Raw genomic sequence first — 22,513 nt, 5'->3', positions numbered from 1 at the left:
AAAGATGAATTTCTGCAACAGTCCATGAGTCACTAGCTGAAAAACAGCATTTTGTACATAATAAACTACAAATGCACTTCACTCGGTTAACCTTTCAAACTTATTGATACAATTTATTAAAAGCAGCATCATAAATCAAGCAACTAATAATGATGTATATGTAAGCTGCACAGCTTTTGACAATTCTAAATTAATTCTTATTCATGAGATGTATTATTCTGTGCTGATGTCTTACACTCTTTGACTTTTCCTCCATTAACTTCTGAAAACCCTAATGAACAGAAATTTGAGTTGAAAAAAGTAATGTTTAAATCATATAAATCCTTCAGTAGCAATGGAAAGAAACCTTGCTTCATTAATCCTAGATCTGCAGCCCTTTTGGGAATGGATCAATCCAGCATTCTTCATTTCTAGGGTAAAATTCATTCCATCTTTCCCTGAAACATAAAACTTCCTAAAACTCCAAGCAAAAATATTTCATGATCATCTTTTCCCCTAACAAACTGCTGTAATCTCACTGTTAACACTGCATCATTACAGGCAGTTTGAAGGAGCCAAACAACATCAAAGTCTGTTCTGCAGAGCAACCTGAGAAACAAACTCAAACCACAGAAGCTCTTCACAGTAGGAACTTACTGCAACAAGCAGCAGTGAATGAAGGTTGAAAATATTTAAAAAATTAAATGGAAGTGCATTTATTTTAATTTTCAGATCAAAGGCAAAAAGCAATGACAAATAGAAAACAAACTTAAATAGGCTAAAGGGCAAACTCAGTAATCACTTGAAGAGACTTATGTTCTTAGGGTGCCACTGAAGGATACTTAATGAAAATAATCACGAGCCAGCCAATCAGCTACTGCAGGCCAGAAAATTATACTGTTGTTGATAGCAGCACAGGACAAGATGTTTAAAAGCTGAATCCAGAGTTCACACAACAAGAGTTTACCCATTTTTTAAAAAGTTTTGTGTTTTACTATTATTTGGCCTGGCACAGTTCAGGAGATGAGCATCTTTTTTTCTCCTTATAAAGCTGGAGAACTTCTCTCTGCCTAAAAGGTAGAAACAGAATTTAACCACACACTGCTACATATGAAAATTAAAGCAACTCATTTAATACCTTTAGGCAAACTGTTCTTCAAAGAAATTCCCTATCTGACACACAGTCAAAGCTGTTCTAATAGTCTCTCTAGGTTTCCTAACTTTCCTTGGTTAGAGAGGCACTGAACCCTTCCAGAACAGCAGCCTCCCATTTCATTTTGCAGTTAGTTATCCAAACAGCTTTATTCTTTCCACAGAAGGAGAGAGGAACCTTTTCCACTATTTCTATGATAACCATGCCAAGATGTCATGTCAAGCCCTCTCTTCTGGCTCATCCTTGCATAATAACCCCCAAACCTGGAAAGCTTTGCTTTGAATTGCAAACATAAATTGTGCTTTGCTCACCATTTCATAAAAGGCTGCATTGCAAGAAAGGGTGTAAGGAACACTCCAACAGCACAGACTAAAGGGAAATGTCTTGGACTGTCCCCTGGCTCAGAAAAGCAAGTATCCTGCACTAGAACTCTGCTCTGATGTACATCTCTTAAATTGCTAATTATTTCCATTACTCCTTCACAAAAGTGAGCTATTAAGTCATCTATTGAAAACAGTTTATTTTAAAAATTAAGACAATTTTTTTCACTCAAAATGCAATGTTTTAAAGATTAAAAATTATCTTTTGCAAATGAAGTTTCATGTCATACAGGCCAAGTACGACTCCATTTTTTTTCCTTCACAATCTTATGAGAGCAAACTTCAGCAAGAGAGAGAGCTCTGGTGCCAATGTCTTAGCAATGGATTTCAGACTGTGATATTTACAGAGCATCTATGCTTGTAACTAATCGCAATTACCATTGTAATTGGACATGGGAAAAGTGCAATGCTTTTTGGAAGAAGAAAGAAAAATATATTGCAGTAGTTTCATTAGAAGAATTGACTCCAGTATCTTTGTAGGGTGATGGCTCTAAGGAGAGCTGAGCCATGATGCCAAGTTCCTTAGTAGCAATATAAAGGCTCTCCTGTTCTTGTGCAACTGAAGAACAGAAGCTGCATTTTAACTCATCATTTTGTTGATTTGTTTGCTATGTTGTTGAAGAGGATAATACCAGGTAAGCAAAGGAGATGCAATTTAAAATGCCTTTGTGCCCCACAGATTTATAACTGCCATTCCCAAGAGAACATCAAAGTCAGCTAAGTGGATCACTAAACATTCAATTAAAAAATCATTTTGATGACAGTGTAGAAGCAAAACTCTACCCTGACTTGAGGCTGGAGTGCTAGATGTAAGGCAATTATGACTTACAGCAAGCAAAACCAATGCAGCTGAACATGACAGTACATTTTCTCTTGTTTTTTTTTCCTTATACAAAAGGTCATTTACCCTCCATTAAGAAAACCACTTTTAATGATAATGTAAAAGAGCAACACTGTTTATATCAAGATAAAACGCTTGCTCATGCATTCTTCTCTGTAACAATTATTGTTTCAAACCTTTAATGTATGCTATTTTAAAAACTCAAAATGAAAATACAGTATTAAAAATCAACCTGCAGAACTAATCTAAAAATTAGAAGTTTTAGTGAAATTTTCAAGGTTATATCAAATCTGGAAGGCCTATAAAGGAAGCAATGTTTGCTGTTTCATATTCTGCCTTTAAAAAAAAAAAGTAGTATCCAACAAAAACAAAACTTTGAAAGATATAGTGAAATACTATACATGGTTTTAACATGTAATTGAAGTACTGTATGTTGTACTTTTTAATTTTGGAAGTAGATGACTGCTTCTGACCATAAAAAGAGTGTAAGCAAACCCATCATTTTGGGGCAGGGAACAGAAAGCAGAGGACATGATCCTAAGCAGTTTTTGCAAGTATGAGACTATGGCACAGTGAGAAAGTTTACTGCATTTGCAGCACTGGAATTTTGTTCTTAGGTATCTCCTGCTTAATCACTGACAAATAAAACCACATGACATGATGTGGTAATATGTAATAACCACCAAACTCAGTGGTTTGGTCTGCAGATTAGCTGTAAACACTCAGGTTCTTACAGAACATGGGTCCATCCTGGTTTCACATAATCCTGCTGGGGTTTTTGAGGATTCAGTGCTCAGACCCTGACTAGTGATGCAAGAAAGGCTGGGAGGTGAAATCCTGGATCAAAGGGCTGCTAATTTATACAAGAATACAACTTAGGGAAAATCTGCTCAAGCAAAGGGTTCTGGACATGCATAAGAGCTGCTCAGTTACATGTCATTCATGTTTAGTCTGGTAGTCACCAAATGGCAAAGAGCAAGACCATAAATTAAGTTTGACATGCTTTTTCAACAGCAGAAAGAAGCAGCAACCAGGGCACTCATTCATGAGTCTGGAGAAATAAACCAGTACTTTTCAGGACTGATCCTTCTTAATACATAATCAGTGATTTGGCCTGATATACTACTTATACTAATACTGTTATACCCTTTAGTTTCAGAAGAAAACTTTTGTTAGATGAGAAAGAAAAAATCCTTCAAGGAATGTGTTTACTAATTGACCTGCTTATAACAATTACATGACAATAAAAGCATGAATTAACAAGAAAAAAAAGGAACCTTATGCAACTTCTCATCGTGGCAGGTACAGGTACAAGAGCTGATACAAGATGTTCCAGTCTCAGTTTACTCAACAGGAGCTGTCACAGGCAACTGCATGAAATCTAAAAATGGAAAATTCCCATTAAATATGGCAATTATAAAACACATCCTCCATTTTTTCACTTGTATTTTGCAATAAATAAAACCTTTTTCTCACCTGATACTGCACTGTATCACCTCAGAGAATCTAGGCCCACTGCAAGTTAACACAAAGCCAGATGTGACACACAGCACAGCCACTGCTCTGCTCGGACTTGAGTCCTGTACAATCAAGGTGGCTGCAGCAGCTTTGGCTGAACTCAGCAGCTCATGGTACTTGTCTTCCTGAGAAATTCTAACTCTTCAGTGCCTTTCAGTGTGCACTGCTTCTATCCTTTGGGGCAGGAAAAAAAACAGACCTATCTTTGTGTACCCACCCACACAGAGAATGCACTTCAGCCTAAGTAATAAAACATTATTGAACACTTTACAAAAAGACTTAATAAAATAGTAATCATTGTATTTATTGATTTTTCTCTACTATACATTAATTTCTTGTCCTTCGCAGAAAGAAGTCTTGAAAACCTGTGCCAGCAAATCACATTTAAAATAAAAATGCAAATAAAGGCAAATGTAAACATTTTGTACCTATTACCTTTCTGCAAACTTTACTATTTACACAGTTCTTAAAGATAATCTTTTCCAGCTTCAGTGGATTAACTATTTGCTGCTTGAGGTGAGCATCCAGGGTGCTCACTGCCCCGTTTTTTGACTTCCATGACTTCACACTTACTAACCAAACTCCAACCCAGAGACTCCAATATACTCTTGCAAAAAAAAAACCCATTTTGGTCAACAATTTATAGTTGTAGAAATACATAATAAATGTCTCTTATCGGTGAATCTTGCAAAAAAAACCCCTCTGATTTATTAACATTCACTGAAAGAACAAAAAGGTTATTCACTGGGCTAGGCTTTAATGGACAAATAACCAAGTAAGTATCTTCATGTACTGCCCCATCTCTTCATCACAGAATGTAACAACAGGAGTTCTCAAGATAATGTAACAAAACTCTTAGTACTTCTAAACTGTACCAAAAAATAGCCTATATTAGTTTACATCTGGACTCAAAAAGTAACATTAGCAACCCTGAAGAGGCAGGCTTTTACTACATCTGGAATTCACTCAAGAGCTGGCAGTATTCGCTAGCACTCAGCGAGTAAGCCTTTCTTTTACAAAAAGAAGAGACCAAAAAGAAAGAAATCCCCATTATTGATTTATAAATACTCATGTAGTCATCCATATAAAAATAAGAAGGCAAACCAAATGTGCGCAGACACAACAGCCAATGCTTCACAAGCCAACTCCCTGGACTGTGAAGCAAGGAGAGCCTGAGGCGATGAACGGTGCAGAGGAGAATCCCAAACATGCACCCATCTAAGGGGAAGGTCTCTTTTGCAATGTGGGTTTAAGGGACAGTTATATTTGAAAACAGATGCTCTTCACAGGTACAGCACAAATGTTTTCACATGTTTCTTGAAACAGAGAGGGTAGAAATCCCAGCAAGCCCAACTGAATGATGGAAATGGATACTTTGGGTCCCTGGAGAGGAGCTGGTGCTCAGCACATCCTCCCAAATTGGAAACAGAGCGTGGGCACAAGGACACACCTCACCTCCCCAGCTCACCCTTCACTGCTTCCCACAAGCCTCTCCTCCCTCCACCTCCTGCGTTCCCTGAGCACTGCTGCACTGCTGCCCTGGCACTGCTGGGCACTCTCCAGGGCCCAGCACCCTCCAGGCCATCCTGGCAGACCCCTCCAGGCTCTGTGGTTTCCACACCAGTGCACACACTGTCCTTGTCCCCTGCTTGCTGATTTTCCAGCCTCTGACCCCTCCAAGTTACCCTTTTCCAGGCTGCTTCCTGTGTCTCAGTATCACTTCTAGCACAAGGGAGACCTTCCATGAGCCTCCCAAACATCCCCAAAACCCTTCTCCACGCAGACCCGAACCCTGATGCAAACAGGAGTGCCTCAGCAGTCAAGCTGGGAACAGGTCCATGGCTCTGTCCCAAAGGACATCTGCTTTCAACAGGGAGGAAAAGCACTGCTGAGCACACTGACCCCCAGGAACCCCCACCCACCCAGCAGGACCTTCCCCAACAGCTCCACAGCACCACACAGGGCTCGTCACAGGCATGGAACAGCCTCTGCTAGAGAAAGATCTAGAAGAGGATTGCATGGCTATAACACAGGCACGCACTCAGCCAGAGGTTCTCCTGAAACACTTTCAATCAAGCACAGAAGAATGAAACTAATTCCCACATCAACTCCAGTCCCTGGTGTCTCACTGCCAGTCCTGAACAGGAGTCAACCTGTCCCTCCCTGGACCCTGCCCTCCCCGCTGCTCCACATTCTGTGAACTGCTGTGGTCTCACACAGAAAGAGGATGGTGGGAGACCAAAATTGCTATTGATTATGTCTCTGCCCTCAAAAGGAAGCAGATCTTCAGGACACTGAGAGAATAAACAGTCTCTGAAAGGACAAGTAGGGTAATTCTGAGCTACCTGATTCAGCTCATGTGTAGCCTCCAGCTGTGACCCACCTCTAGCACAAGCCTGGGTGAATCCTAAGGCTCTTTAAATGCTTCCCCTCACTCTGCCAGGAGCACAAGGCTGGCAGATGGCCAGAGCCAACACAGCACTCCCACTCCTGCTCCCACAACTCGACCCACACAATCCTTCAGCATAATCAAACCTACAACTCAGCTCCAGCCCCGAGGGAAACTCGGGCACTGCTCTGCAGGAGCGTGGTTCTGAAAAGCACGGGGGAGCACACACAGACCGGCGGGGAAGAGGCATCATGACCTGGAACAAACCAGTTTCCAGGTAGGAGTTTAACAGCCTGCTGGGGCAGCAAAGGCTGTGCATGAACTGCACAGCCCGGGGCTGTGGTTTCAGTTCGGCTCAGGCAGATTTAACGCTGGGCTGCTAATAAAAACAGACCGTTCATCTCCAAAAGGTAATTCCACTCTTGCCCTCCATTGTACCAACACACGAGTGCCTGTGTGGCTAGGAATGAGTCAGATTAGCTTGTTGATCCAGTTTAAACCTTCTCCTTCTCAGGGTGCAATAGTGGATTTTCCTTTGTATCAACTTCGATTTGAGCCTACCGTGAGTCACTGCAATCGCCTAAATCAACAGAAAATCAGCACTACAAAAGATGTTATTCTTCTGCTCTGGAAAACTGAGTAACCACGACTTGACAGGAGTTACAGACAGGGCAAAACCAGAGGAGGAGAGGGAAGAGCCTGGCAGTGGAGCTGCAAATGAAAGGCCACTGGGCTGTGGATGAAGCGGGCTCAGCACAGGGACAGCAGGACGCCCTGTGACACGGGTGTCACAGCACACTGCGGGATCAGGGCACAGCTGCAGGCTGGGGATTAACCTGCTGCTCTCCTACTCATGAGCTCACTACTGACTTTTCTAGGAGCTCAGCCTTGGGGGTTTCAAGTGCTACAAGCTTAAATACCTTTCAACTTTGAGTATAGGCTAATGCACATCCTATAAATACAAAGGGGTTTAATTTACGTCCTTCACGTGTCAATGCTACGTTTGTAAACTTACACTCCTATTTCCTTAGGAGGCAGCCAGAAAGCATGTTATTAGGATAAATAAATTATTATGTCCTTGTTAAACACCAAGACACTACAAAGGTAGGAATTACATGAACCAAAGTCCTTCTACCCTAGAGAGACACTCTCTACAGTATTAACTAAATTTTGATACAAAGGAAAAAGTTTTATTATCTAGAAAAGATTCCTTTACCTCTTAGTAGATTAATTTACATCAAGTGGGGGGAAAAAAAATCACACCTAGTGTTGACAGACAACAGGGATACAAATGCAGAAGCACAGAACTAAACTAGATAGAAGGAACTGACATTTCTCAAGGACACAGAGCTGTGCTTTCTCTAAAGCAGAGCCTTAGTATACCCAGTTATTCTAAAAAGGTAACGGTAAGTGGGTATTAAAAACTTCTCTTTGACATCAACCTCTTTTAGGTACACCCAAGCCCCACTGTCTGAAATATCACTGCACACTGCAGGACAGCAAGGGCCCAGGTTTGTACATCTCTGCTTCCTAACAAAACAAAGTGACATTTGTAAGAAACAGAAAGCTAAAATGACATCACAAAGCAGACAAACAGATTTATTTCCCCCACAACAAAAAACTGCAGGACTCCAACGCACAGTCTGACTGCATGGGCTACAAACTCAAGTTTAAACCTTTGATCCAGGTGAAAAATAAAACTAGATCAAAGTGACTTCAACACTAATGAGCTGCAGGAACAATAATTAAACACTGCTAAAGCTACCTTGACCCACAACATGAACACCCTTCCAATAAAATCAACTAAAAATGCAAACCTCATTGTAACGCTGCATCTCAGATTTGTTCTATTTAGAACATTTTAAAACTCATTTTCCTTAAATAAGGTGGTTTTTTTAACTTATCCAAGACAATTTAGATATTTAGTGGACTGACAAATACATCTTTATTAATAAAGAACTATAAAACACAGTTCTAATGTGACAACTTCGTCAGCAAACCTGAAAGCGCTTCCCAAAAAGAACTGTGCTAAAACTACATCCTTAAAATCATGGAACAAAGGAACAGCTATGCCAGAACACAATCCAGTGCTGCTCCACCTTTCATCTCCTTCCCCTCCCACTACATACATGACACTTCATGGCAAACAAGTGTCCTAACTCATTTCAGGCACTTCACCAGACACTGTCAATACACTGCTTCCATTCCTTTTCACAAGTTATTAATAGAGCATTTAAGAAATGCATTTAGTGCCAAACTAAATTAAATGTTTTCATGTTTGTGACAGAGAAAAAAAGAAACTAATGGGTAAAGTACCTTACTAGAGGAGAAGGCCTCAGAGGAACTTTGGTATCTGCCAATTCACTGCTAGAGAGAGATGAAAGCACAAATTTCCCCAGCACAGTGCTAGATTTTCAAACCATAGACACAAATTAAACGTGAAAGAGTACATAAACAAGAACATCAACACCCCAGCACATACAGTACGAAAAAAGTCTGCATAACAAGAAGCTTCACCAGTAACCTTTGCCTACTGAAGAAGTAGTGTAGCAGCTGAGTTATCACCGCCAGCTTATCACTCCAAATTCCTACAGTCATTTTCCGGATCGTTTAAGACAACTCCCCTAAGTGCTTCCACTGGGAGGCAGACTCTGCCCTCCATCCCAATCCAAGGGACTCACCAGAATGGTTTCATGTGCTGTTTTCTACTACAAAACACAGCCTAAGATCAGCTCTCCAGTTTCTGGGAAATCTGAAATGCTAAGGCATGAACAGTTATGGCTTATTTGTTTCTTAGAAAACAGAACAAAAATAGATGGTCTACTGCCATACATTCAATGTGGTTTGTACTGTATCCTAGTCATGTTTTCATTAGATCAGAACAACAACAACAAAAAAATTAACAAAACAATCCCACATACTTTCAACTGTAAAGGTGCTTTGGTGTTTTTTTCTTCAGTAGAAGCTATACATGAAGAAAATTGTTCTTATTTACTTTTAGATTAATATGAGTTCATGTAGTGCCACAGTAAAAATTACAACCCCTTATCCTATATTCATTTTTCAATGAACTTTGGCCAGGTCCAAAATCTGGTAAGCCTGTATATTCATGTTGTCTTTACCTTCTTTCTTTAATATTTCTACTCTATTTGATAGGATTTTAAGGCTAACTGTTGACCCTGATGCTGGCTTATTCCCTGGTGTGCAGTGTCAATTCACACACCAAGATAAGATATTTGATTTATTCTAGTTTGCACAAAGTAGGGATCTAGGTGTAACCCCACAAAGTCAGCAAAACTTTCCACTAGTTACACATTTTACCAGGGGCATCAGTGTTACAAATGCACAGCCTTCCAACTAACGAGTACCCAAGCCCCTATTCACCAGTTACCTCTCTCACCACTCCTTGCTCATTAGTCCACATGCACAGCCCTTCTTGCACTGGAGTCAGGGTCTGTTTTGAGTGGGTGGTCAATGGGGTGGTGGCCATGAACCCCCACTGCCAGAATCCCCTTTCCCCAGTTACTGCTCAGCCCTGCTGACTTCACTCCTGGTGGCTCTTGTGCAGACAGCCCTCTCATCTTGGATTGTGCTCCCCTTCCCTCAAAACAGAAGATTAGCCAAGCCTACAAGTCTCTACAGGTTTCACAATGCAATTGCTTAATCATAAGTGCCTACCTATAGCTACTAATTAACATCAAAACAAATGCATAGTTCGGCTCAAATCTTGAGGGACTTGATAACCTTACACCAGAAGCTCCTGAAAAACAAGAAGCAGATGAATACTCAGGTAACAAAACAAATCTGAGAGAACAAAATGAAGATACAGACTTCACAAGAAAAAGTGTGAGAATTCCAAGTCTTTAGACAAATTTCTCACAAGAAAAATACCAGATGAACAATACATATAAGAGAATTTTACAATACATTTCAAAGCAAGAAGGATATCCACAGCATCATCTAAGTTATCAAAGTGATAAAGTGGGACGTTTCACCATTTAATTTGAAAGGCTAAGCTGGTGACACTTTTAATACACTTGCTCTTTTGAAGGATAAATGCATTCTCAGGTTCCAATTATTTGGGGCTTTGCTAGATTTGGTTTGGTTTGTCTTTTTTTTTAAACATCATCATTGTATCCAGTCATCTCCAGTGATTTACTGTCAAAATAAATGGAATTAAGTAGATCCCACGAGAATATCTACTTTTCTCACACCCCATGCTTTCCACTCTAGTGCTCCAAACTCCAGAACAGGAACAACCCCTCTCCTCTGGCCTGCAATAGAAATCACAAGCCCTTCAGAAAGGATCACCACCTTATTAAGGAAACACTACTGCTCCCAATCCATGTGCATGGTTCAGACTGTGTTATCCAACATTCATTCTGGGTACAATGAAGAGATCCCCCTCAAGCCACACAGCAGAAAAACAACAGGAATGCAATTTATAAAAACCACAGCCCTAGCAAGTCTTGTCTCAAACCAATATTCACACAAGATTCATTGGGAGTTTCAGAGTTTGTAGACTGAATCTCTCTGTAAGGACTAAGCAAGACATCTCCAAAGCAGTGCTTCACTCTAGCAGCAATATAAATGCAAAAAATAACCTGTGCAGCTTTTCCTGAGCACAAATACAAAGAGAGGAATAAAATTTGCTCTAAGTTCTGGGAATATGTAATTTTCATTTTTGGTAACTTTACCTCTGCCACAGGTTATAAACCTATTCTCAAGAGTCATCTGCTTCTCAGATTGCTTACAGTGGTGTCTGTGAAACCCCACATCCTAAACACCCAGGTTTACAGATGATTAAGCCTGACTCTTAAACTGTTTTAACAGAAATACTTTGCTTAAGACTTGGGGTATATGTCCAAATGCAACCATTGTCCTGCAATGGCCAGAAACTGCCTCCCTCCTAGTATTATTTAGGAACTAATGCTAAAAAATTACTTCACTTATTTAATTACAGATTTCAAAAAACTCCAAGTAAACCAAACCAATTTATGACACCAGAAATGCTGCAGACACAATCAGCAGAAATGGGACTTCAACAAACATCTCCTATGGATACAACCATAGCACCATAAACACCAAACTGCCAAAAGGAACTGGAAAGCCTGGAAACCATGGCCAAACCATTGACCAATCAAGCACTGGATGAAATCTGGGAAAGACTACCAGAGAAGATGATTTTGGCTGTTAATGCTTCGGCCTTACTTCTCCGTCTATTTATGGACCAACAGCACATTCTGCTTTCCAAAAGTGAATGGTGACTGATGGGAAGTCACAAAAGGCTGAGCTACAGAAAGACAAGTAGGCTGTTTCTCTGCAAACTGCTTTGTATGTTTTTATTTCTCTTGGCTGCTCTAAAGTTCTAGGGCCAGTGGGGAATATGGTACTACAAAAGAAAGAAACAGCCAAGGAAAAAGAAAATATTTCAAATTCAGTGTTTTCCTAAAGAGCTACTTGATCTAGATGTTATATCTATACTGCTTGGGGAAAAATTACTCTTTTGTTCAAAATCCAGTACTATAATTTATTTAAACGTGGCATAAAGAAGTCTACCCTGCTTATTAGAGTCATCATTCTATTTTCTAGCTTTAGAAATAACAGAGTATCAGGACAACCTCTCTCCATCACACTGGAACAAATATCCTTTTCTCTCTTTTTATCACTCTTCCTTTTGTAAGCAAAGCAAGGCAGGATCAGTCATGAACATGCTCAACAATTGCATAACTCAAAGCAAACACAGAACAAGGTCTCATTAAATTAGAAGCCATTTTATTCTCTGAGAAGAAGCATTACACAAGTGCGGTTCTCAGCTCCAAGTCCTTACGTGTCACCCTTAAAAACAAAACTTACAAACACAGGTGGTGACGATCAGAGGACAACATCCAGTGCCCACAGATATGCTCGGAATGGGATGAAGGTGAGGAAGGAGCTACATCCTCCCAGAAGATCACTCAAGTCAGCGGTTCAGAATCAGAACACAAATATTGCGTAGGTAGAGGGAGGTCTGGGTGGAAGAGAATCCTGTTTTTCTCTTCAGGGAAATCAAACACACCCTTAGACTCTGATTATGTAAACATGACCAAAATTGAGGTACGTGGCTGGGTAGAGCCTTCACTGCTAAGTTTCAAGAGCACTGACCTTTTTTAAAAAGAAAGGTGCCACAGTAGCAACAGCATCTGTAGGAATTTTGGGAATATTCTCAGGAAAAATTATTTTGTCTGTCTTATACAGATGTCAGCATTAGATTAATACAATCTGACAAGCTGGAAGTCCAGAATAGACTATTAAATATTTCTAGAAGAAGAATATAAATATTTCACATGTTTCATGAGCCGCTAGCATTTCAAACAAGAGAAATACATCTTGCTTTTTAAAAAATCCCCCAGAGAATCATGAAACATTAAGCTAATAATGTAATTAAAATATATGCAGTTTCAACCACCGTACTTTTAGAATCTGTTATCTTAGATGTATACACATTTACAGATGCACAAAAAAACAAGTCAGGGTAGCACATGTGTCAGTCCTTTCACAAGCTGACCTGGCCACAACTGCATTTGTGCCTGTGTAACACAAGATTTGGGCAGAGGACTATGTTTTTTCTTAACTATAACTGATTTTATTAGTCAATTAAAGATTTACATTTTTTTTGAGTGTCTGTTTTACCTAGCTTTCCTGATCAAAAACCCTCACCCTCCCTTCCCACACCCACTAACAGTCTTGACTTGGTGACCTGGACATTCACACATGAGCACACAGCCGTGCTGGGAAGTGGATTTGTACCTTGTTCTTGAAAGCAGTGGATGTCACCAGGTTAAGCCTTTTGTGCAGATTGTAAGAAAAGCAGGTAACAATCTCCACAAGCATATTCCCACTCAAGAAAGGTGAAAAAATAAAACCCACAGAGTTTTCAGCACTGCAGAATTGGAAAAGGTTTTTTATGCATCTCAAAGTTGTCCATTAGGAAAAGCATTTCTCTATTCACAGCTTCTCTACAACAATACAGTGCAGCAATACTTCATCAGGACAATTAAACTGCAGCTGTAAGTGCCTGGAAAGTTCTGCTACCAGGGCTTTCCAAGTCATTTGTGGACTTACACTGGAACAGACCAAACCTAGTTTGTGACAAAGATCACCAAGCTGCCTGCCTGAGCTCTCCTGGGACAGCTGTCTCCCCGGGTGCCTGCTGCCTTTACCTCTCTTCAGCACTCACAAACAAAAATCCTCACAGAATCTGCAGACACAAAAAAGCAGATGTTTCTCTACATAACCACTTAAATCCTCCTGCAAGCCATCACCTCCTGCTTCTTCTGTTCCCTTCTGCCTTTCTCCATACCCACACACTCAAAACCAACTACAGATACTTCTTTACCAAACACAAATTATCAACTCATCTAAATTCTAAGTTAACCGCAGATGCTCCACTTTCCAGTTTTTCATGGGTTCTCACAGAATGAGCTCATAAACATTGATTTTAATAATGGTTTGGTGAAATGACTGCAGACCACACTCAGTTTCACAGACTGTCTTCTCATCCTGTCTTAACTTTAGCTGGTAGAAATTTTATTGTGTATCTGATCCGACAGACCTTAGGTCACATGCACATTGATGTATGGCATCAAGAAGCACAGCTACCATGCAAAACCTTCCTGAGGATGGCCAAGACTTCTCACATATCTGAGCAGCCACTCTGAACAAAGTGAGGCATGTTCCATACCCTGTCCCGGAGAGCAGTAAGGCAAAGGCTGAAGTCTTGCCTCTAAAGATGCAGAAGAAGAGTTTTCACACAGTTTTCTGTTCGCAGTATCCTTATGAAGCTATCTCAGGAGAGAATGTTCTACACACAGGAATGTCACACAGCAAACAGATGGGGACTGAACGTGGCAGTGCTGTACTAGTGCCACTCTGCTGCTTCAGCTTCTGTAAGTCACTTCCAATCTTCATTACCTATTTTCCCCTTCCAAGTCTCATACTGGTTTCATCTAATAAATACAAGCCTTCAAGGTAAGGACATTTACACAGCTCTAAAAAGCAAAGCACTAGATTTCCAGTTTTACAGTGCAATGGGAGAAGGTTTGCAGTTTTTTCTTGCTGTTTTCACTATCAACAGTGAAAATCCATAAGCCAGTAACTTCAATAATCTTATCTTCCCTGCTTTTCAGGAAACTCATCGGACTGAGAAGCCAACTTGTCCCGTTTCAGATATTGTAATTAACTAGCGCATTTTTGTAATTAACAAGGCTCAGAACACTGAGGGAAAGACAACGTCCCAATGCACATGTGGTGACAAATTGCCACCTCCTCCTCCAGGATTACAGACACCTGAAGTCAGCACCTTGACTTCCCATGAGCTGCAGGCTCACTTAAGGAACGAGAGGACACGTGGGTAAGGATTCCAAGGATCAGCAAAAGACTCTTGCAAGTTTTGAACAGAGTTGATCCAAACCATTTTGAATTCTGAATAACTTTTCTCTAATTGATTCAGAAGGTAATACAGAATAAGATTTGAGTTTCCTTCGGAGTTGCGCTCCTGCCCCTCCCCAGTATTCTGGAATACTTGTTCAGGAGGTGTGTTTAGGACATGGCCTTGTCCACATGATTTCCTTCAACAGACTCAAAATCATTAGATCCCAAACTGTATCTTGGATATAGCCTTGTCCACATGATTTCCTTCAACAGACTGAATAGATCCCAAACTGTATCTTGCAGCTGAGTACTGAATCCTTTGAGAGCCCCTCAGGCTTTACTACATGGCAAGCCCTGATGTAGACCAGGCCCTCGGGATGAAGAGCAGGTTCTTCCAACTCTAACTGCATAATTAAACAAATAAAGTCCTGCCATTTGAGAGCTGCCTAGGACTGGCTTGAGTGCTTGCTATACGGCTCCAAGTCTGACATGTAAACCTGCACTGCCAGACCACACGCAGCCCTAAATAAGCTGCCTCACAACCTTCCATTGAAACTGTTCTGCTGGCAGAAAGTAGGTAGAGCCACGGGATAATTCAGGTGGAAAAGGACATCAGGGGGACTCTGGTACAAGCTCAAGCTCAAAGCAGAGTCAGCTGTGAAATCACACCTGCTTTCTCAGGGCTTTATCCAGCTGGACTCTAAAAACTTCCACAGAAGGAGTCTGCGTGAGCTTTCTGGGCTACCAAGTCCCACCACTTGACACACCTCAGGGTGAAAAATGCCTCATGGACACAGACCTCTGTGACTTCAATTTACACCTGCTGTCTCTCGTCTTCCCACCATGCACCACTGTGAAGAACTTGGCTTCACTCTCTTGAAAACCTTCACACAGGTGCTGCAAAGGCCCCCCAAGCCTTTTCTTCTCCAGGCTCAACAACAGGCACAGTTCCTCTACTTCTCCTCACAAATCAAAAGCTCATAACCCCAGCCAGTCTTGGCAGCTGGGCACTGAACTCACTCCAGTTTTTTGACATTTCCCTTGTCCCAGGGAGGGGAGCACAACTGGATGCTGTATTCTGGACGTGGTCTAACAAGTGCCAAATGGAATGGGATAATTGTCTCACTTGACCTACTGGCTGTGCTCCTCAGGCTGCCCCGTGCTCAGCTCAGTGGCCACCGTGACCCCCAGAGCCCTCTTAGCTGGGCTGCCCCCAGAACAGGCTGTGCTGGAGCAGGGGTCACTCCTGCCAGGGAGAGAGCCAGGAAGCCCCCAGCCACCCTTAAGGAGCTGCTTAAATGGTAAATTTGCTTAGTAATCGGCAGCAGATGAAACGGATCGAAATTGAAGCCGAGCCCTCTTAGTGTTAATACACCTTACTTAGTAGTACTAAGTCGCCTCTTAGGGCCATATTCAGATGGCCTAAATTCCACATAAATCCTTCTGCCTCCTATTTCTTAGTAGCTGGCTTTCAGGCAGCTCCCCACTCAGTGTCTTATGTAAATTCTCTGAATTGCCTTTCAGAACTACCTAGAATTCCCCATTGACTGGGAAAAGGGCCTTCAGTGGAATTCAGGCCACCTGAGCCTAGTGTTTAAGGTCCAGTAACACTGCAGCATCAGACTGCATTATTTTTTGGATTTGCCACCATGGCAGTAAGTAGCAGTTGGCTGTCAGGACGGGTTTAGTTACTTTCCCACTGGAACAAGTATTTTAAAAGAAAATGTAGACTGCTAAACAATTCAGGATTCAGTTCTTCCTGCTACTTTCTGGAAATTTAATCCATAGCTGGATCTCCTTTAACAAGAACACTTTATCCATAGTTCTTTTCAATTTTGTCCTGAGCCACGTGCTATGTTTGTTCCAGAAGTCTTGACAATCCATTCAAAAAATTGGGTCTTTAGTATGACTCAATGCCTCAAACCATTCACTGGTCTACAGAAAGCAAGAATAAAAGCCCTACAACCAGCACGGAATGGGGGCTGGGGAAAACAGTGGCTTAAATGCTCACCAGTTCAGCAAAAGCACACCATGCTTTAAGTCAAACATGAAGACAACTCCCCTAGTTCTTCAGAGATTAACTGTTTTCCAAAAAACACTGTTCTGATTTTCTGAGGTTTCTGGCTGAACTACATCTTGTGATTTGAGAAGCTTTTTCTTACAGGTATTATGGTTTTGAAAGTGCCATAAGTGAGAAGTTACACCAGCACAGTCAGCTCAACAAGCCCTACTCAGGGTTCTTACATACTCAGGATTCTCCAAGCAAAAGAGAAGGAGCAGGGAAGATGGGAACCACCCATAAACACTTCTGAAAAGGGGAACCAGATTCTACACACCACAGTCCTCACACATCTTTTTAGGCCATTAATAGTGCTTTTATCAAAGCCCCACAGCACTCAGTGCACAGGGATGGAGAGTCTACCCCTTGTCCACAGCTGTGAGCTCTCCCAAAACATCCCACCTCTGTGAGATATAAAGAATAAAACTGAGGCTGGAATTTATTACCTGCATCCTTACTTAAATGGAATAGGACATCTGAAGATAGCACAAACATTCAGAACCAAGTGCCAGCTTACTGCAGGTCAGAGAGACTACTGTGGAATTAAGTCAGTAAGCCAAGAGGGACTAGATCCATACCACAGACTGACTTCATTACAAGTTTCAAAATTTTTCACCACACAGAGCAGCAGCTCCCTCAGACTGACCAAAGTTTGTCAGCCAGCCATCAACACCGAACAAACAAATGTTAAACCTGAACCTACCTCCCGTTTCTAGGGACCAACAATAATAAACATGCTGAGCAACTACAAACAAAAACAGGTCTGTAAGTCACAATGCTTAGTTTCAGCCATTTCTGAGGCATAAATCTACAGGTCAGGGAAGAATTACCAAGCTTAAAAATGTCTTTCCTTAACTTTTCAAAGCACACAGAACAAATAGTATGAGAAGTGCTGCAGATAGCAATGAATATAAAGTCTTACGAATACACCCAGATGATTACATTCCTCTTAGGATACAGTTAAGACCTGATAACACATCTGTTATTTCATGCTTCTGGTTTTTTAGCCCCAGGAAATAAAAATCATAAGCCACAGTGAATTTTTGCACAATGAGATGGCAATCCACTCTGGAGAAAGACTGTATCAAGAGCAGAATGTAACCAGTCAAAAACCACATTAAGGCTTTTGGTTTCATTTCATGTTTTTCTTTACATGATGTTTAAAACAATAACAAGACCAAAAAAAAAAACAAAAACCTGAACAAATTTCATGTGAACTCAAATTTTTGTATTTTGAGTAAAAATGACTACCCTTACCCTTAACACACTTTTTAAAGTAACCAAAATCTTTTATCATCTTTTTCATTAATTCCGTACTGATAACAACACTTAAAAACTGAGGCTACTCAAACACAAGAATTTCACATCTGGTGTTATCGAACCCATTTCACAGGCCAAAAAAAGTGCTAAACTATAGAATCTGACACACCTAAACAAAATGCAGTAATCTTTTACAATAAGTAAAAGATTACATGCCAGCTGCTGTACATAATAATTAAATGTTGCGGGGGGGGGGGGAAGGGCTTATTTTTTCAGTAAGGTAAAAAAAAAAATTGAGTGGTAATAAACTACCTAACAAATATTTTTATTCTGTTACTGCCCTCATTTTTCTGGAGGTTACTGTTTTCTCACTTCCCAGGGATTCTGTATGAGTCCCAAACACGGAACTTCATGCTATTTATGGAACTATGTGCAGTAGTATTTTAAGGCTTGCTGCTCTCCCTACAAGTGAAAGGCGTTCGTTCCTGCGTTATCCTTCCCGGGCGCGTCCTGGACGGGAACGCACCTCAGCATCCACTCCCGCAATCCTGAAACGAGACCGCAAATCCCGGCCCGCTCCCGCTGCGGCCATGCCGCTGTCGCACCACCCGCGCTCACCGACCACGAGCCGCACGCCGCGACCGCGGGGCCGCGCTGGGTCCCGGAGCCCGCGGCGGGGACACGGCACACGGCGCGCCACCGGGCACCTGCCTCACGCCGCCGCCCCGCTCCGCGGAGCCCAAACACAAAGAGCAGAGAGCAAAAACGCCCCTATGCCCGGCTATTATCTCGCTAATTATCCGGAGCGCCGCCGCCGGCCCCGCCGGCAGCCGGGCCCGTGGCAGCCCCGCCGGGGGGCTTCGGCAGCCCCGCGGCCCGGATGGCCGCCGCACTCGCCCCCGCGGAGGCGGCGGGACGCCCGGCGGGGCCCCGCGGCACCGCACGGTCGGGCGGGCGCGCTCCTGGCGGCACAGGGCCCCGCAGCCCGCCCCGGCCCACGGCCCCGCACTCACCGGCCCCGGCCCGGGGACGCCGCGGCGGCACCGCCCGCTCCGCGCACCGCCCGAGTGCGCGCCCGCGCTCACCCGCGGCCGGGCCGCCCGCCGCCGCCGCCGCCGCCGCCGCGCGCGCTCATTCCGTATGCGCCACGGCGCCTCCTGGTTGGCCCGCGCCGGGTGGCGCGCGGGGCCGGGCTCCCGCGGAACGGGGTTACTACAGGTCACCGGCGGCGGGGGGCGGGGCCGGCGGCGGGGGCCAATGGCTGGCGGGGGGCGGGGCCGCGTCAGCTGCGCGTCGTTCCGCGGCGCCGCCTCCGCGCTCGGCCGTGAGCGGCGGTGCCGGGAGCTGCCTCGCCGAGCCCCCTCATGGCCCCGGGCCCACCGCCCCGTACCGCCGGGGCGTTAAAGAACGCTTTTTGCCAAGTCTCCCGGTCAGAGTGAGTGACCGCGGCAGCGGCATGAGCGTGCCCCGGAGCCGCCCGGCGCGGGTCGCTGCAAGAGCCGGGGCCGCGGCAGGGCCTGAGGCCGCCGTTCGGGCTTTGCCGGCTCTGGGGGTCTCAGGAGCGAGTCATACGCGGCGGCTCCCGCCGGGGTTCCTGGCCTGCATCTCTGCTGGCAGCGATCGCTCATGGCACATCCCCCCGACCAGGGCTGGCGTCCCCTGGAAGGGTTTTGGTCGGTGCTGCTCAAGGCTGGGTTCCTCCTTAACAATTCCCGAGGATCTTTTGTCAATATTGACTCATCCAGGCCTTGCAAATGTTCCCTCAGAATTAAAGGTTTTCATTTAACCGGTGTAATATAATACCGAAACAAAACAAATGAGCACCTGCCAAAGAGAAGCGGAATAAAAACAACAAATGTGAAGAAGGTTTCCAGGCCCAGGGGAAAGCTCCAGTTCCTGCGGGTGCCGGGCTGGCCTCTGCGGCGGCGACAGCCACCACTGTCACAAGGGCGGGTTTGTTTGGCTCAGCCGGGGCAGGTCAGGGCCCTGGCACAGCAGCCCGGGGCTGTGAGGGCACAGCTCATGGCAAGGGGAGAGCGGGATCGCGGAGCTGAGGCCGTGAGCCGGGACGCTGCCGTAGCGACAGGCCACCAGCCGTGAGGGACTCGGAGCCGGTCATGAGCTGTGCAGCTGCCACCGCCCGGGGCTGGGTCCCGCTCCTCTTGCCCCTCACACACACCGCCTTTCAAGGGCAGAAACACTGTTTGCATCTCCAGTCATCTACTCGAGTGGCAGAGAATGTGTTCACTCTTGCTAAAAGCAGATTAACAGGATATATACTTGTAATCCAAAGGCCAACTAAGTCAGTCACCTCAGTCACTGGAAAAACCACTTCCAAGTGTTTAGAACTGGAACACAGGAGATGGAACATTATCCACAGGAGTTACCTGAGCTGTAAAGGTCACGAGCTGCTTGAGCAAAAGGGATGCTACCTGAATTATGGGTAGGAGTGTGGAGAGATACTTAAAACAGTTACACACTCACTGGAAAAAAGTGAAAAATTATAAGCAGATATGGAAGGAGAACAAACTCCGTTTTCAAAGATGAAAAATGCAGACATTTGTGCAACAGAAGGGAATTCATGCATTGTCTGCCAAAATATTTACTAATGCTGGTAGAGACAGAGTGAACTTAATAAATTCATCGTGAACATTAGCGCAGGGAAAAGTCCTAGATTTGTGTTACACCATCTTTCATATTTCTTTCAAGGCAAAGAAGGTTCAGGATAAAACTATAAAAGTGATTTGATGTAAAAGAAGATGGGAGATAAAGCACTGGACAGCACAGAGCTCATCTACTCAGTATCAGATCTCATGTTGAACCCTCTGCTCTTATTTATTTCTGGGTTAGCACCAACAACTGAGCCATAAAACACCTTGATAAAAGCCTCACTTTGAGAAATGCTTGGAATCTGTAACTTGAAATTAAATATTATCCTTATTAAACTGCTAGATCTGAATACTATCAAGTTTTATGAGAAGGAGATTTCAAAGAAACTAACTTCAAATACAGATTTGTTGTAAACTTTGTACTTCAGCCTCACCTTTATTACAGGGTGCATCAATTTAAGTTTGCCTAAACTTTTCAGTTATTTGAAATCCAAACACTAACTGTGTAACTGGCTATATTCATTCCAAATAGACACAGCTATTGGCTGTATCCCTCATAGTTCTCAGGGTAAATGAAGAGTTGATGGCTCCTAATTCAGCTCAGCATCAGAAGTGAAACATCAAGTGCAGCCTACCGTGATAAAGCAACTTCAACTTTACAAACACCTAAGGCTTAAGAAATTGTACATATATACACAAACAACAACATGCTGATTTAAAGATTCCTACCTGTATGCAGTATTTTCACAAGGTTCTTCATAGATTCCTCATGCTTACATACAGCAGAAGTAAAGCTTTTCGTGATATCAGAGATATTACCACACCTTTTGCTTAAATGTAGATTTTACAGGGCAGGGCTTTGAAAGATATTGGTGTCATGTGTTACTTTAGCACTTTTCTTGCATGAGTCTATGCTGAGTATTCCATGGGGAAACCAAAGAATGTGGGGACAGATAGTACACATAAGAGTCACCAATAAAATGAGGGAATAACATACGTTTATAATTGGAAATTTAACCTGCACAAGACACCATACTAGTGACTGTGGGGGACAGCCTTTCCTACACAACTTTCCTACACAAGTTGTGCATAATGATAGGAAATGGAATAGTAGCTTGTTTATATTTTCATTAAAACAGCCCAATTAAAGGCAGGAAAAAAGTAGTTGTATCACCCAAGAGCATTCAGGCAGGGAAGGAGTATCTGGGAAAACATGCATGGCTGTTCCTAACCACATTCATGTATTCACAAATTCTTGTTTGGCTTGGTTCTTTTTGATTTCCAGAAGGAGAAGCTCATTAACTATTCTCACGTTCCCTTTTAAAGAGTTTCAGGCATGCAGTCAAGGGGAAAAAAACCATTGCCATATGTTTTGTTCAACAACAGAGAATGAATAGCAAGTGGTAAATAGCAGGGAAGATTGCAACTGATCTTAGGAAAAAACTGATTTGGAAGTACAGTCAACTGACTCATCAGGAAAGAGAACAGCAAGCCAATGTTATATTTGGCCAATTCTAGCTAATATCCAGGGGGAATTAATAAAAACAAAACCACGAGCCACACTGAAAGAGGAGAGTCTATGAATGGGTAAATATGTGTGGAAGGTTGGCGTTAATCTTTCATGAACAGGCTGCTGCCCACCTATTCTTGGGAAGAAGCTAGAGGGGGAAAACCCAACAGTGCCACAGATATAACAGATGTGGGAGCTTTTAACTGAAAATCCTCAGAGGGACACAAAATTTAGGAATAGAGGACAGTACATATGTTTAAAGTAAAATCAAACTGACTTCTTATGTGAAATACGAGAAACCACTAAAGAAGAGCTTGAGTGGGACAAAGCTCATGCTCTCAGCAGAATATATTTCAGTGTATATTTCAAAACTGTGAAAAAGGAATGACTCTAAAATTACAAC

The 22,513-nt window shown here is 43.0% G+C and overlaps 1 protein-coding gene across 3 annotated transcripts in view; it reads right to left on the bottom strand.

The window, feature by feature from the left end:
• The window catches only part of ACSL3 (acyl-CoA synthetase long chain family member 3), a 50,983-nt gene extending 31,896 nt beyond the window's left edge, over positions 1-19,087 (bottom strand). For 2 of the 3 annotated variants that reach the window (XR_005257967.1, XM_038145659.1), the window contains exons 1-2: positions 19,005-19,087; positions 3,631-3,734 (exon numbers count right to left, since the gene is read on the bottom strand). The gene's annotated coding sequence lies outside the window, so the exon portion shown is untranslated. The remainder of the gene's footprint in view (positions 1-3,630; positions 3,735-19,004) is intronic. The other variant, XM_038145660.1, reaches the window with a different exon arrangement.
• Between the last annotated feature and the right edge of the window lie 3,426 nt (positions 19,088-22,513).

The sequence above is a fragment of the Motacilla alba genome, chromosome 9 (assembly GCF_015832195.1).
Source record: "Motacilla alba alba isolate MOTALB_02 chromosome 9, Motacilla_alba_V1.0_pri, whole genome shotgun sequence".
In the NCBI taxonomy this organism is placed as follows: Eukaryota; Metazoa; Chordata; class Aves; order Passeriformes; family Motacillidae; genus Motacilla; species Motacilla alba.
Note: the sequence above shows the minus strand (reverse complement) of the source record. Positions and strands in the feature narration are given on the sequence as shown.